The sequence below is a fragment of the Abramis brama genome, assembly GCF_963993115.1.
Source record: "Abramis brama genome assembly, chromosome: 17".
In the NCBI taxonomy this organism is placed as follows: Eukaryota; Metazoa; Chordata; class Actinopteri; order Cypriniformes; family Leuciscidae; genus Abramis; species Abramis brama.
Window position 1 is genome coordinate 24,162,064 of NC_139979.1, and position 17,933 is coordinate 24,179,996.

Sequence of the window (17,933 nt, forward strand, 5' to 3'; positions counted from 1 at the left end):
AAGAAATAGTTTTCAGCTAAGAGGTGTCATGGCTGACAGGCATTTATTAAGTATCCAGCATTAATGCTCCTGATTAAACTGAACATCAAATTTAAACAAAGAGGACAGACTGGGGCTTAATTACAAAGCAGTTAGCAATGCTGTCATCATGTACAATAACGAATCTCTGTGACCTCTTGCCATGTTGCTATGGAAACAGACACTCCATTCAGCATTGGTTAGCAGAGAGAAAACAATAAATCAATGAGACTCCAGATGTTTGCGTCTCTAGACGGAACAGTGCTGCTCCAAGAGGATTTCCTTATAAAATTGGGATTTCAGGCATTTGGAGAGAGGAGACTAATGGTACAGGTAGAGTGCTAGTGTTGCACAAGAAAACTATACAATTTCTGATCATTTCTACCCATATTTCCATTTGTTTGTGATCCACTGCAAGCAAAGGTAATCTTCAAATCATTAGCCAAGAATATGTATGAGGAAAAAACATTTCAGGCAGCTTGTTGCTTTACCTTAGTCACACTTCAACCTACAACTTCCACAGCAGAGCAGAACAACATCTTAGCTGGATCTTAGCAGACAATAGCAGGCATGAAAACTGGTCAGGGGTAAAAAAGGTGAGAAGGATACGGCAGCAAAAAATCCAATCCAATCAACTTTATATATATAGCACATTTTAAAAAACAAGGTTACCAAAGTGCTGCACAAAGAATAAAGAAAAATAAACAGATTTCAATAATTTAAACCCCAGTCAGAGCTTTTCTGTTAAAAGAGCACGTTTTCTATCCCGTCTTTTCAATAGTATCTGGCAACCATACGCACACGCGCGCTTTCTACACATCTGAAGAAGCGCGAATGATCTGAAAACACAGACAAGCTGGAGTTCCGCGATCTTCATTTGAGATTTTCATTGAAAAGATTCTCAAAGAGGAGATTCTTTCATCGACTTTTTTTCACCGATTTTTAAGCTAGTCACAGACTAAAATGCATGTTTGAGCTGTTTTAACTGAAAGCAACTGCTTTTCTTTTTTCTTTTTCCCAAGATGTCCCAATTGAACTTGTACTTAAATGTCCCAATTAAACTAAAGGCCTAATCCTGGCATCTTTGCCCTGTATGTGAAACCGAGCCTTGAAGTACTGTAGTAAGCTGAACTACTAAAATTACTAACACTAAAAAAATAAATTAAAGCTAAAAAGAAATATTTAAAAAACAAGAAAATAATAAAAATGACAAAAGCACAAGGACAACTTAAAGTAAATTTAAGCAGCAGGGCACTGGTAGAAACATCTGTTTTCCCTTCTTAAAACAGTGTATATGGCCACAATCATTCATAAAGATCTTCGAAAAAATAAGGCCCTCGATATGAGTGGTAATTCGCTAATGGCAGAGAAATTATTCTAATTGCGCTCTTGCTGAACAATGTCTAAGAGGTTGATCTTTGATGTCCACACTGTTGCTGCTTTCAGCCTATTGCCATGTTGTAATGATTTCACGATATGAGAAATTGTATTTAATGATAACAATATGTAGTTAGAATTAGTGCAGTGATGGTGATTTAATAAAATCAAAAATAATAAAAAATAAGATATTGCATAGTGAATTAAATATAAATGTATTCCTATTGTACTAAACCTTTCCTTTAACCTTGTTTTACCTGTAACTCTTTATTAAAGGTAAAACAAGTTATTCAGTCAAGAGCAGTATAGGTATATTAGGCTGCTGTCCCTTTAAGACCAAATGCACGGCTTCATTATACTGATACACATCCGGTTTACATCCAACGGTTTACTTTTATTTGAGACATAAACAGCTGACAAATACATGAATACTCAACACGATGTGCATTTTGACATAATTGCGTGTATATTCAACCATTTAAGCGCAATAAGATGTGAAAGACAACTGAATTTGTGATCACATGCTGAGAGACGAGGCTTTCTGTGCACCGGTTAGCTGTGTGTCAGTCAGCAGCGGCACATGCGGACAAGCTTGTTGAGCGCACATCCCTTTTTCAGACATCTCTGGAAAGTTTGTAGTTTGGTCAGTTATGGCAATAGCAAAGAAAGTAAAATGAGGAGCATATTACTAACGTTATCTGACGGTAAAGAGAGAGAGAGAGAGAGAGAGAGAGAGAGAGAGAGCGCACTCCTGTTGCATGCTCTTGATTGTTGATCGTTCACTCAGCATACATGCATCATTTGAATTAAAACTTAAACTAGTATGTGCAAGTAAAAACATGAACTGTTGCGTGATTTATGTATAATGAGTGGATCCCTACAGGAAGGTGGTACAGTAATCACATGACGTTTTCAAGAGGTTTTCTGTGCGGCCAGAATGCTGCCTCTCAGACAGCGTGTGAATAGCCTATAAATTCGAGTTCTCTTTCATGTCTTGTGCTTTAAATGGACAAATTCACACAGAATTATATCAAAATGCTTGTATCGGCAAGTATCCTTGTGAAAAAGTCGGTTATATCTTAAGTGAACGTAAACAGTTGAAAAGAAAACGCGTATGTACCAGTATGTTGGACCTGTGCAGCTCTTAAAGTGACAGCAGCACAATAGACCTACTGCTGTCTTAGTCCTCAATGTTAATCTAACAACAAAAAAACACTCGCTGCTCTTGACTGGTTGAGGCTTGCTGGAGCAGCTCTAAATATTCACTGTGCGATTAAAGAAAATATGATCGAGCAATAATATAAACAGTTAAAGTAACTGTAGCTCCTATAAAACATTTTAACAAGCGTAGTTAGTAGGCATGAAAATAACTGGAAATATCTATTAGCTCAGCCAACTAATTTGATTCATATTCTTTTGGTTTCTCTGCACAATATTTGTAAAAATTAAAAATGCAATGAAAATACAGTTCTGGAAAAAGTGGCATCGGTGCATCCCTAATTATTATCGAGGTTTAAAATGAACAACTCAAATTAATGTGTTTTTTTTATAACAACAACGTTATAATATTCTGAATGATAGGAGTAAAAATATAATATGTAATATAGAGCATATTTAGCAAAATACTCCTCTCTGTAGTTCATTTTTCTAGCTAACTAACATGCTGTGGTTATTAAATGGCTTTCCTGAGGTAAATGTAACGTTACGAGACATTGTTTACTGACCTCTTTTCGCGGTTGAAACACTCACTGAGCGATTACATGAGACATTTCAGGAAGTTGTACTGTATCTTTCAACATACCTTCTGGTGTTCATTCGTGTTTATTTACTTTTAACTAGTAGTAAAGAGGAAAAGATGATCAGTTCACATGCCGCGATCTGAGGCACTACAACGATCGGTCACATCACATTTAAGAGGGCCAAAGCGGTATTGTTTGAATTTTAACAATAAATTAATTCAACAACAAATAAAACTGACAGAACTTGAAAGCTAAGCTTTGTTTCATCTCAAAATAACCTGCTCTGTCTTGTCTGTCGGTGTCAGTGTCCTCTTTGCTTCGCGATTTTTCACTGCACAAGAAAATGGATGTGTGGCATGAGAACAGTGTCAATTGCGTGAAGCTCACACTGAATGCGTGAGAGTTAACAGCCCTGCAATGATCGTGGGAACCTCGAACTACAGAGAACTGACAAATAACTACCTCTTTGTAGCAGATATTAGTAATTTTTCCAAAGATCTTATCTGCTGATATGGACAGAACTTTAAGCCTAAAAACAGTGACGTCTGATTTGTGTGATCACAAGGAAACAAAAATGCTCTAGAGGTAAAAGAGGAAACCGTCCTCTCCTAAAAAGAAACAATTTCTTGTTCCACAGAATATTTTGTTTTCCTCCTGAATTGTCTGGACGACAAAATCCAGGGCAACAGTGATGATCTGTTGTGATGGCAACCTTAATGGTGTAGTCACCAACTCTTCTAGCTTTTCAAATCATCCACTGTGTTCACACTGATCCACCGTCACAGCACAGAGAAATAGACAGTAAAGGAACATGGTTCAATGGTTTCAATATCTTGTGATGTGCATGGTTTATTTCACTTTTGTCCAATGTCACTCATATGTCTCATAAGAGTTTACGCATATTCAGATAACATTTATAGATTGAACAGCATAAAAAGAATGAAAATCGATACCTGAAAAGACTTGATGGAATCCTACATGCAATATGAATGACATTGCAATTTAGGTTTTGCAGTCCTAATTATTAGGCTAAATTATCTCTCTCTTTATTAGCAGTGTCTGCAAAATCATAACAGGGCAACCCGTAAGACAACATACAGGTATAATCTCAATATCTTCTGCAGAAGAACCATCTAATTCTGTGGATGAAAACCGTAACAAGGACTCTCCCATTCAGTCACAGTTCTGTCCAGTAGTGCATGCCTTGCCCTAATTATCCATGGCACTCGACACACACCAGTCTAAACAAGGAGCCTGGCTGCATTTCCTTCCATGAGTATTTCTATAATTGCTCAAGGTCAGTTTTTTTTTTTTTTTTTTTTTTAAGTTAAAAAAATTAAAGATTGCGAGACCACATTTGAGAAAAGGGAACTGAAACCAAGAAGCCAGCCTAAAGAATGACTAATATGATAACAGGCATTTCATGTTGGCAATAAATTAAACAATAGCACAGGAGAATAAAGTTTCCCACAGAGATTGAGAACCAAGGAAACAAACAGAATGACTATTAACACGTCCAAGTAACACATTATAAATAGTGCAAATAAAAGAGGAACGCAACAGTATCCATTTCCAAGTTTTCTGAGAATCATATTTTTAGCAAATGGCAATGCATTTGATGTGAGAAGTACCAGAAATATGGTGCTAATAAAGGTACAATTTAATCATTTTTAGTTTTCTTTACTTTAGGGCACTAACTTTGAAGACAAAGAAAAAAAAAAAGCATATCTAGCAACAGACTTAACGCTATAAAATGACATTCATATAAACTACAGCATCTTTCCAGAAATGTACAAAATGTATGGGGAGAAAAAAAGCAGTGTGCAACACTCATGAGTGTAACAAAACAAGAACAGCTGTGTCCAGCTCTCAGCATGGAGGAGGATATTTTCTGACATGCGGAGCCCTGCAGAGAATGATCTGGACACAAACACGGCAAAAAAAATTACTCCCATTTATTTCAAACTGAGAGCAAATCCAAGCCTCTTTCATAATGCATTTTTTTGTCCTGAGACACTTTCAGCTACAGAAAGGGAATTGAAATGGAAACAGCAGACATACTGAGAAAGTTCATCATATCTACTCAAAGACAAGCAGACAGAAATCTACACAACCTGAATTCTAATCCCAAGTGCAAAAACTCATTCCAGAACCTTTTGTTAAGGAGTGGTATTATTTGGGAAAAGACTTAGTAAAGACCACTAATACTCCTTTACCACTGACACTGTTCCGGTGCGGGTTCCTGGCCTTTGTCCGTTCTCGAACCGTTCCGTGCATTTCCATTGCAGAAAAGGGGGTTCTGGGCTGGAAAGATTGGTTCAACTCTTGGGAAGAAGGGGGGTGGGGAGAAATACTGGCGAACCGTTGATAAATGTAATAACACTGCACTATATTGCTCTTTAATCTGAATATATAAAACTATGCGCGCAAGAGAGACCCAGGGCCCTATCATACACCCGGCACAATGCGACGCAAAACAAGTGTTTTTAGCTAGTTTCAGCCAGACGCAGTTATCATTTTCACTTTTCATTGTTGGTGCGTTTTTATTTTGAGGCAACTGAAAAAGACTGCGCCATTGACTAACTGAAACTAGAAGTCAATGGCGCGCAGACCATTTTTCCCATCGTTAAACTAGCAAAAGTACACGCCCTAACTGCACTTGCGCCGTGCACTTTAGACCATGCGCTTAGTTTGTTAAAATAGGGCCCTCAGTGTGCGAAAGAGCGAGTGACTTATGTGGAAACGTGTCTGGTTCGCGACACACTCCAGTTCGCCTGGCCGAGAACCGGCTCAGGCTCTAGAACGCAAACCATTCTGGTGGAAAAGGGGTATTTGTATACTATGCAAGTACAATATGTCCATTCTATTAAATACACTTCATAACACTAATATGATCTTTCACTTTAGAGAAAGTCAAAGGTGTGATTAAAATAAATAAATAAGTAGCTGCGTTTACATGGACACTTATAATCGGATTGACGGCTCAATCGGACTAAAAAACCTTCATGTAAACACCTTAATCGATCTGATTGAGCTCGATCCGAATGAAATTTCGATCGGATTGAAAGGGGTGGTTTATCCCTTTTGTAATCCGATCGAGAGAACATGTAAACACTTGATCGGATTGAAAACCGAAACTGAAAGGACTGCGCATGTGCAATGACGTTAACTAGCGTAATGACGTATGACGCGCGGAACGAGCTGTTCTTCCTGTTGAATAAAGTGTCATATTAATAAGTTTCCCGTCATTCTAAAATTCTCATTTCACTCGCGAGTCTGTGAAGTGAAGCAGGACAACGTCCCACCAGTCCTTGTTTTGGATTCTCATCCACAGACGACTGGTTTTGGCCGCGGGGAGGGGCATTTTTACTGCGTGATCAATAAGCAGCACGGCAAAACGGTTTATATGCTCTAAATTATGACCAGAGATGAATTAATATTACGTCTGCTTTTTAAAACAAATAAAGAACCAACAGAGGAGAATATTTATGCGCGAAAAGCGGGAAACTCTGTATATTCGTGCAGTGTGCGCATGTCAAAACATCAGATCCGATTTGAAACTTGTAACATATAAACGCGCACATCAACCCGATTACTTTATTTATCATTCATGTAAACACCTTGTTCGGATTCATCAATCGGATTGATTTCATTCCGATTGTGTCCATGTAAACGCAGCTAGTGATTAAGTGAATTAAGCCCAGGAGCCGCCATCATTGGGGAACATAAACAGCGTGACGAATCAATGCATTTCACACAAATCGACTAATTTGCGTTGTTCCATCCCTACTTTGGATGAAAAGCAAGTTAAAAAGGCTGTTCACACCAAGGCAAATGTTCAGTGCAAACATTTGGTGCGATAATTTAATTTAAACAAACAGCTGTTAATGCGCCTGTTCAGAATGACAAACATTCACATGCTGTTACAGTTTTTTTTTTTTTTTTTTACTGAGAAGTGTTCCATTGCACTGCAAATAAAACTGGCCAACCAATAACATAAAAACTTCAACAAAGTGACATTAGTCCCTTTCACACAAAGTCTTTACTGGCAAATTACCTGTAAATTTCAGTTGAAAGATCATGTGTGAATAGGACCTTTTTTACAATAAAATACCATTAAAGTAAAAAAAAGAAAAGAAAGTTTGACAGATAGTGAAACTAAAGCGCTTCTCATCCAGGTGGAAAAATACAGAACGTAGCTGCTTGTGTGAACAGCAAATGTGTGTATTTACTGAAAAATCAATCTTGCAATTTTATTGGAATTTAACGGCTTTAATGTGTAAATAGATTGCATGCGGCAATTAGTTTCATTTCAAACATTCGTCTTAGCGTGAAAAGACCTTAACTATGTTTTTTGAGCACTTGCAACAGAAACATTTCAGTTATTTCAGAGGCTCCTGAAATGGGAAAATGTATTTTACATCTTGATAATTAAAGAGTGCTTCAGTAAACACTATTAGCGTAGGTTTGAGATACATACATTATGGCATTAAGTGCTCATTAGACTGATACTGACGGTGAGAATGCTATTAAATCTGCACTTAGAGGTTTGATAATAAAAAATAAATAAAAAATCATGTTCACTTGGCACTCTGTGTATTTAAGCCATTTAATAGATACACACAACACACAAGCAGCACCTACACACTGCTCATACACACACACAGACAAACGCACGCTGTAATAACAGACAGGGCTGATAACACACCATAGCAGTGGTTGCAGCGAGGATAATCTCCTCCCACACACACACGTGGGCCGTGCTGAACAAGCTGCCAGCAGCGTCTCTCATCCCTACTGCCAGCAGGCCTCCAACGCAGAAGTGTGTTTGTCTTTGGTGCCATGTGTTTCTGAACTACCAGTAGGCCGTGTGTGTACAGGAAATACTGTCACATCACTACAGGGACCCGATAACATCTAATAACCAATATGTCTTGGCAGCAGAAGTCGAGCCGAGCATTGAGCCACTCCGAGTCTGCCCCTCAGCTGGGTCGTTAGGTTAAATTAGCTCTTGGTAAATTAGCTAGTGATGTATATGATGATTCTTCCATTAGGAATAGAAGGAATCTTTTACTTTAATGAAAGTGCGAAAAGCACTGTCTGCTAGAAAGCTCTTTTCTTGGGGTTTAAAGTGATAAACTATTTTTGAATAAAGCCAACCGTTGAGACCACAAAAAAACTCCAGCAATTAGCAATAACCGTTTTCTTCCTGCCATAGATCACCCTCCACCCACGTTCAATGCGACAGGGGGGATGGGGCTATTCTGGTATTCAGTGCAAGTGCGTCTCCTCAGAGAGCGCATTCTTTACACACACGCTCACCCACATGCATGAGTTAAGCGAGCAGTGAAAGTGTGGGGGAAGGTGAAAATGAAAAGTTGGGGAAGAGAAGAGGAAGAATCTGGAAACATTATGCAAGCTTCCTCATCTCTCCTCCTTTCCCATGAGGCTCTCTAATGTAGCCGTTTCTGCTATGACAATATTCAGAGCTGGTGGTGGAGCGCTAAGTGGACCATCTCCCTCCAATTCATTTAACCCGTCCACAAACAAACATACAATATGAAGAGATGGATAGGATATGAAATGGCAGGGAAACATTGGAGGAGATGATCTGTGTGTGGGGGGAGTTTATCGAGTGAATGACTACATCTTAACTACATCTTTCTCCTATTCATAGATCCCCAATGCACCGTTAGCGTGTGAAGGAGTGAGCCAGCATGCAACAGCTGTGCACGAATAATCACACTGACATCTTGCATAACTCAACCAATAAAATCTCACTAGTTCTGTGACAAATAATCCTTAAAACCATTGGACATTGCGACATAAGAAAAATAAGGAGTATGACTTACCTCTTTTTCTATTTCTATTTTTCCCCTGCAATCCACTGCCTTCAACAGTCCATAACCCGGCTATTTGCACCAGCCGACGATGATGATGATAGTGGTAACAGACAGTGAAAAGAGACAACCAAGACTAAGACTAACCGTGTCAATTCAACAAGTCCTCAAGATTCTTCGAAGCCCTATGCAGTCAAGAGTGGACCAAACTCTGGCAGCGTCCCTCCCCCGGTGACGTCAGCAGCCAGTCACGTGAGCGCATAAAAAGCAGAAGCGAGCTAGTGTTGCCCTGGCAACAGGCAGACAGTGCTATAGTGATTTCAATAGGTCATCTGTCAGAGCTGCAGTGAAAGAGACCCTCACAAAACCACAGTCTAATCCTGCACTCATAATAAGCGAGTGTTGTAGAAGAAAAGCTTCAGTGTGGACAGGAAGTTACATCGAACGGTGAAAGAGAAACCGCATGAAGTATGCAACAGTTTGCGAAACGAGAATACGCAAAAATCATCAGACTATTGCAGTGTATTGCATTGCTTTTCATACCTCAACGCCTCTCTATGCAGAGTTCCCAGCCGTTTCAGACATGCTGTTCTCAGTCATGACAGGAACAGTGGCTGGTGCTGAGTCAATGGTTCCCATGAGACTTTGAATCCAGATTATAAACATTCTTTGGTAACCAGAACCACAGAGGAAGGCAGAACATAAACAGACCTTTATGATGTCAACCTTACAATCCCAGTGTGTTCAAACTGCCTGAATGGAATTTATTTAGCTTTTGTGTGATGCAATGAAACTTAGTACTGTCATCAAATTCCTTAAACTGAAAGTGAACCTTTAATGGTTAAAGTTCAGCTCAGAATCAATAGTTGTAACTTGATAAAACGGAGCAATCGAGTGCAGGCCAGGCTGGTCACAACAATAGGCAGTATTTAAGGCTCAAATTCAAGGAAGGATTTAGATAACACACAAATGTCACACAAGTGATATAATTCATTTTGATTACATTTTAGAGCTTTCTTTTAAATATTTTCCCAGCAGGTTTTTTTTTTTTTTTTTAAGTTGAAAGCCAGCGCCAGCATTCATGGCCCCCAGAATATTTTGTTGCATGAATCTCTGAACATACAATATATTAAAAGAAAGAACAGACCCTTCTAAACAAAAAAACTGTTTTATTCTAGCTAGCATAATGCATTCTTTTTTTACCCAACACTTGAATCTGGTTAAGTTTCATAAAAAGCAACATTTTGTGCAAAAAGCGTTTTTTTCTTTTTTTTTTTCAAAAACTACATCCAGATTGGATTCAGAACGATGATTAAAACACAGATGGAGTAGATCGAGTCCATCAACACCCTCAAAGCTTCACAGTCCTATAGCTTGTCCTGGGTCGACATTTCATTCGGTATAACGTTAGGCAGTTTTGATTTATATGCGGTTTAATGTTGATGGTTGCGTTATTTTACATATGAATCTGCTTACATGTCCAATCGCTAGTTTCTGCTTCTTTTTCGCCTGTGTTTTTGATCCAGAGATTCTGTACTCTTTCAGAAGATGCATCATGAACTACTATGTCAATGGCGGGGAAGCATGTCTCATAAATGATGGGGGAAAAAGTAAAAAAAAACAACAACACTTTTGCAGAGGTTGTAATATTATGGGCTCATTTGAATGACCTCTCCAAGGGCCAGACACAAACCCTATCAAATCCCTATATATTTCTTTGCCTTGAGTGGCACCAAACAAAATTGCGCAAAATAATGACCTCTTCCACTGCTTGGACAAACAGATGAGTTTGGATGCTGCTCCAAACTCGTGTCATTGACTGATCCAATGTCAGGCAATGCAAACAATGAGCAATACTTAAAGTGAAACAGAGCCACAGTGTTTAAATTAACCTACAAACTGCTTACATAAAGTTCTCTATGCACATGAAATGGGGATAGGAGAAAGTATTTTAACACTGTTAAAGTGTGCTGGAGCTAAGAAGGTCTCCCAAACTTGAATTAGTGGAAGATTTGCAGGATTTAGAAACTGAAATTGCTTTTTAGATGAGAGTAGTGTAAAAATAATGTGCTGTAGTCATAAAACATTTTTTTCACTCTAATCAACATTCAGGGATGAAACCCGATTAAACTCTAGCATTACGTTGTCAGCATGTGTGTGGTTTCCCTTTCAACATAACATTTTTCTATTTGTGTCTTCCAGAAACATAAAAGATTCTGCGGGCTGCACTGGCCTAGCAGCCAAGGGAGTGAGTCCTGGTCTCTGCATTCCCTTACAGACAGCGGAAAGAGACGTACAGGGGTCTCTGGGTCACTGTTCCAGGGTGAACCCGCCCACTCTCCAGCCCAAGAGCGTGGAAAAATCGGCTTTCATGCAAGGGGTCTAATTTGAATACCATCTGGTGGATAGTTGAATAGAGGTAACCAAGCCTCTAAAATGAGGCAAGAAGGATGACAACAGAAAAAGGGCAAGGTCAGGAAATAAGAGCACCACAGGGGGAGAGATCTGGCACAGAGAGAAAGGGGGAGCTTCCCCCAAAGAGTTGATGGGTAGAGTAGGGGGAGAGGATGCTTGAGAAACACGGATGTGACCATACAAGGAAAAATAAGATGCCAAATTAATCAGAACATGGATTAAAATGCTTGAGGCGAGCAGAATAAAAGAGACTTGTTTCGGGTGGGGTGGACTGACAGACAGCCAGTCTCAAATTATACTTCAAACTATGAACTTCTGTGACAACATGTCCCATGCATAAATGAGATAAAAGAGATCCTGTCATTAAGCATTAAGAATTACAAAAAGTGACCATGAAATTACCACATTTAGACAAATGTAGGTGCTTTTAGGGCAGTGGTGGGTAATTCTGGGCCATTCATCTGCCTGCCACTATGGCCAACAGCTTACAAGACATTTAAAGGGGTGGTTGATTATGATTTCACTTTTCTAACTTTAGTTAGTGTGTAATGTTGCTGTTTGAGCATAAACAACATCTGCAAAGTTACGACGCTCAAAGTTCAAAGCAAAGGGAGATGTTTTGTTTTAAAGAAATCGCTTTTTAAGGACTACGACAAATGGCTGGTAAGGACTACACGACATTCCTCCGGGTTAGTGATATCATGAACCCTAAAATTTACGTGCATGTCTGTGTGAGGTAAAAGGACACAAGCTCTTGAGGCTCCACCCCCTGTGCCGGGAGCAGCAGCTCATTTGCATTTAAAGGAACACACACAAAACGGTGCGTTTTTGCTCACCCTCAAAAAGTGACAATTTTAACATGCTATATAAAAATATCTGGGGGTATTTTGAGCTAAAACTTCACACACACACTCTGGGGACATCAAAGACTTATTTTACATCTTGGGAAAAGGGCATTATACCACCCCTTTAAAATTGGTATTTGACAAGACTTCTGCATGAAGAAACATTTGATTTGATTGTGACGTACAGATGAAACAAAAGCTATTAGTTAGCAAGTCTGATAAGCTGTTTGTTTGGATGTTCAGTGGTGCTCTGCTGCTTGTGCAGCGCGAGAGCTTTTCGCAGAACATGCGTATGTGAGGAGCTCTTGCTTCATGTCAGAATGAATTTTGTCCTAGATTCTTTCTTTGACATTGTCTAACTTCAAATATTGTGAATAATATTTGTTGTTAACAACCTTAAACTGGGTTCCAAAAGCAACAGTGTGAATAGTTAAATGAGAGCCTTTTTCTAGTTCACTTTAAGAGCTCTTTATGGCTGATAGGTAAAACGAATTATGTTGTAGTCTCTTGCCTCTGTGTATTCCAGTAAAGTTTTACCCAACAAATAAAAACAAAAAAGATATGATATATGATATTGAGGACAGAATTCAGAAAAATGAATGCAGTCATGAACTAGGTGTTGAAAATCAACATTCAAAACAAATATACTTGGACACAATGATTTTTTTCTTAGTCTAAGCCTCTGGAATCACACTGAACAAAGTAAAAATTAAGGATGGAAATGACATTATTTAATGTCATAAGCCTACATGACATCAACTAAACGGCCAACTAAAATAGATTAAAATGTAACGATTAAAATGAAAGTGAATACCTTCGGGCCTAATAGTTTGTAACAGGACCATAAATGTAATAAATACATTTTTGACAAATGAATTTCAACGTGTACCACACTGTATCTTATTCCTATGCAAGAACTAATTTTTTTTTTCTCTGTCTTACTCTTCTTGCTTTGCATAAACCATGAATAAATTTCAGTGTGGTGAACACAGGTTTTCTAACATTTGCCTGTCAAGATAACCCAAGAACGCACATCTTAAGTGTCACGGCAGTGCATTAGATAAGGCGCTTACTGCTGCACATCATACACTCCTGCACAAAATAATGCTTTGGATTATGAAATGCCAGCATTGAGATTTTAGAGCAAGGGGATTATGAAAACTTGCAGTCAGATAGGAACGGCTGACTCAAGAGTAAGAGCAGCTGGCATTTCAAGCCTTACTCAGATGATGCAACTTCAATTAATTGACCTTTTTCCAAATGTGACACGAAAACAATATTACATCCCAACTAGGGATGCACAATATATCGGTCACCACATCTCGGCAGAAATGTGTTCATTTTAAATGTAATGGTCATCTGCAAAAATTAGGTAAGATAAGAAAATTAGGCCGATGTATTAAAGCCGATAAATAATGGACTTTTCTCCAGGTGAGACACTTCAGATGCGCACTGTTCAATGATGATGGTTTTGAATTGCTTGACGTATGATTGGAATCACTTAGAAAAGGAAAATACGGTTAAAGTGCAACACGCGCAACACGTCTGTCATGTAAGCTACATAAAACCATAATGGTTGCAAATTCTTTATGTGCCCATGTTTTAGCGTGTTGTTACGGGGATAAGTGCATCCGCAACAGTAACACCTTCATGACTAGCACAGTCAAGTTTTGTGCAATTATAAGTTGCAACATTGTTTATTTTGTGTATTTGCTTAAGTTAAATAACGCGATAGTTAAGCACTTCAGTTTACTGGTGATCATCCAATTTTATCGATTGTACATACTTTTGAGGATGAGGGGTTGGTCCTTTATTGAAGGAAATGGACTCTGGCATTATTAAGGAACACTTGTTTGAGCCCTTCACTGACACAGAGTTGGTGGCTCAGTGATAGCTGCTAATTAGGGATCCTCCGATCAGGATTTTTGCAGCCGATAGCGACTACAGATTTCTCGTCATTATGATAGGCCGATACTGATCACGATCATTCAAGCTTTATATAAGTGATATGTAAGCTCTCTGTTGACTGTCATTGTTAACTTATTTTTTTCAGATATAGTAATATCACATGGATGTTGCCTTGGTTATATTATTTACAGTAATGCTGTAATTGTTGTTTTAATTAAGATTCAAAGCACAACAAATATTCATTTTACAATGATATATAATAATAATAATAATAATAATAGGCCTTTAAAAACAGAGTTTGCACAAAACACTATCCATGTTAGGATACTTTGGCTTATTAAAGAGCCTACAAGACTTTAAAACTGAACAATTGCATGCTGTCAATCAGTGCAGTGCAGTTACATTGTAACGACAGAAGGGGGTGCAAAGGTCTGTCTCTATGAGTGAGCCATCATTAAACCATTCATTTAACTAATAAGCTTAAAAATGGTGATTCATTCATGAATGTAAAGTTGTTGAAATTGATTTAACTGAGTGCCAACGTTACAAGGCTCAATTGATGAGCAATGCATCACCTGGGTAACAAAGATATCGATATTCATCTTCTGTCAACTGATGGCAAACTAACATTTGTTGTTGAACCATAGCCAGAACTGCCTTAAATAGCCTGAGCGTATTAAACCTTTAACACAATCACTCCGGGATATTCAGATCTGCATTGGCGCAGCCGCTGTCATGTATAAAACAGCTTCACACACTTTTCAACCACACAATAGCATAATTTCTGTTACAAATATTCTTATCACAGAAGTACTGGGTAAGTAAGATGGCATTTCAATTAATGGATGTATTGATTACATCTTTTATGCCAACAGGTGTCGACAAACTGACTGTTAAAAAAATGTATTTGTCATTGAATCATTCATTCAAGAGATTTGAAAAAAAAAAAAAAAGAGACTCAAAAACACTGATTCATTTAGTAATGAAAATATTTATTGAATCATTCATTGAATCATTCATTGAATCATTCATTGAATCATTCATTGAATCATTCATTGAATCATTCATTGAATCATTCATTGAATCATTCATTGAATCATCAAGTCATTGAATCATCAAGTCATTGAATCATCAAAGCTGTTGCGAACTCCCAAAGCAAACTCCAAACGAACTTCGTTTCAGCCTGATTTTGTTCGAAATGATGTCACATCAGTTCGTTCTTCGATTTTGCTTGAAGTATATCGGGACCTTTATGAATAAACAGCTCGTTTTAAAATGTTCCCGGTCTACAGAAATTTGTTATGACATCTGCTTCAAACATTACAATGCTCATGATAACTTTCGTGAACTCTACAATAAGTAAATCATGATTCATTGTTTAAAATGAGTCATTTTGATAACTTGATAGTTGAGTTTTAGAGTGAGGTATTAGACTTAAGACTATTTATCTTTAACTAAGAATAAGACCACAAAGAGATGCAAGGAATATTTAAGAAACTGCAGAGTAGTGAGTGTCTGGCTTGCACTGCTGCTAGTTTAGCCACCATTCTCCATTCAAACAATGAGTGAAACAGAAGGTGAAGGACCAACCAAAATACCACACTTTATCACATTAAATAGTTACATAAAATCTAAATAGTCTAAATTAATTATATGCAAAATATGAGCTGCATCCATTTCCATTATTATAGAGTCAAATACATAATTTTGCCATTGATATTTGGCATCATGCACAGAAACGCAATCATTCCCACAATGGGCATCCAGCGTTTTAGAAAGACCCACTGTGTGCAGCCTATCTGCTTGGACACCTGCTATGGAGATGTGTTAGACTGTTGAGGTGTGCAGGTTGTACAGTCGTGGACGCACATAGGTTTATATGAATGCGTGGGCAGCTGCACTCCTACGAGTGTTTCAGTTCTCTTCCTCACGGCAGAGACGACCGTCACGACTTTGCCCACTCACACAGAAGAACCTCCTATTTCATATAGGCAGGCAGGGAGGGAAGCAGAGATGCAATGGATGTATTTGTAACAGTGTTGCTGTTCATCATGTGGCACCTAACCAACCCCCCACCACCACACCTCACCCAGAGTGCAGATGGTCACGAAACAATGAAAGAATGAGTGATTCATCCCTCTGCAGTGGTTCTACTCTGTCAACAGAGCCGCGTGGGTGATGCCTTTTACGATTCAATTTAGATTAACGCACATGGACAGGCATGTTAAACACTGCTAATGATTTCTGAATTTGAACATCTTGGGTGCCTATGCTCTAGTGTTGTCACGACACTGGAATTTCTAACTTCTATACAATAACTTAAAATATTGATATTCTATAGGGAAAACAGACTTTATATAAAATAAAGTTTTTGATAATTTTATTAATTTTGTTGCAATAGCTTTACAGTACAGGGATGTTTTTTTTAAACTTTGAACTAAATTTACATAAAAAAAACAAGTAAACAGTAATAAAATAAGAACAAATAAACTAATTGCAAAAGATAGCACAAATAAATACAATAGAATAAAGAGGCAAATGAAATAAACATTTTTCAGGTGGGTCTAACAGCAGTATTCAGGTAAGAAATACTACAGAAATTAAATACAGTAATCAAATGTACTGGATAATCTTCATTGCAAAAATGAAATACAGATTAATGCTTAAAAGTACAAGGTAAGTTACAAAAGTTATTCAGTCAAAGAGCAAAGTGTCTTTTGTTCTCTGATTAACATGGCAGACAGCAGCAGGTGTATTAGGCTGCTGTCACTTTAAGAGTTTATGCACGGATCCTATTTACTGTTACCCAACATTTGTTTTCTATCTCTATTTATATTCTAAAAATGACAGTTTTCCTGAATACTTGCCAAGACAGGGATTTAGACATAATTTTGTGTATTTGCAGTGCAATAAGCCACGAAAAGTACTAAATTTGGTACTCACGAGCGGTTTGAGAGGCGGCTTTACATGCACGGCACTTGTATAGATCAGTGGTGCGCATAGTTTTGGTGCGAGCGTGAAACCTGCATGAATGAGTAAAATTATGCGCAATACCTGCAACCTCGCTCTGAAATTCAGGACCTGTAACACCAACACTATTCACCCGGAGTGAATGAGAGGAGGTGGGTGTGTGTCAAACTGTCCATTTACAGTTTGAGAAAAGAGAGAGCGAGAACGTGCAGCTAGTATCAATGCATCGATACTGCAGAAAAGGATTACTTAAAACGTTTCGGATATATCAGTACCTATACGTATTGAAATATTGATAATTTTGACCACACTACTATGCCCACATGTGGCAAACCATTGAGAGAATATCCTCAATGGTATTTGTCTCTGTACGTGCAGTACTGCAGTTCTGAGACAGTAGGCGTCTGATATAAAGATTCCTATCAAGTCCAGGAGTGCAGATATTATTATATAGAAGATTAACCTGATAGGCAGTAAAAACCAAATGAAAGTCTCTGCCAACCAGCCTCCTCAGCAGTAGATTACATGGATATGTGCATGTCTGAGCAGACTTTGACCGCTGGTGCAATAAAAAAAAAATAAGATCTATAATCCTATAATAGAAAGGAAATGCCCATATTTGGGTTACATAGCATTGTGCAGGAGACTCAGAGCTTCACAACGATACCGGTCACGACAGACTTCAGTAAACAGACGGAGCTCGGCGTGTCGCGCTGGAATGATAACTTCTTGGTAAATTCGGGAGAAACTTACTGCTGCAAATAAACAAAATGTAATAAAATAAACATCTTAATGTATATTTTCAACTTTTTCTTTATAGC

At 38.2% G+C, this 17,933-nt stretch overlaps 1 protein-coding gene across 2 annotated transcripts in view; it reads right to left on the reverse strand.

The window, feature by feature from the left end:
* Nucleotides 1-17,933, reverse strand: part of ncalda (neurocalcin delta a) — a 48,382-nt gene that overhangs the window by 12,376 nt on the left and 18,073 nt on the right. The window contains exon 1 of one of the 2 annotated variants that reach the window (XM_084088454.1): nt 8,987-9,180. The exons of the other annotated variant lie outside the window; for it this stretch is intronic. The gene's annotated coding sequence lies outside the window, so the exon portion shown is untranslated. Of the gene's footprint in view, nt 1-8,986; nt 9,181-17,933 lie in introns of those variants that run through there. 2 annotated transcript variants of the gene reach the window in all.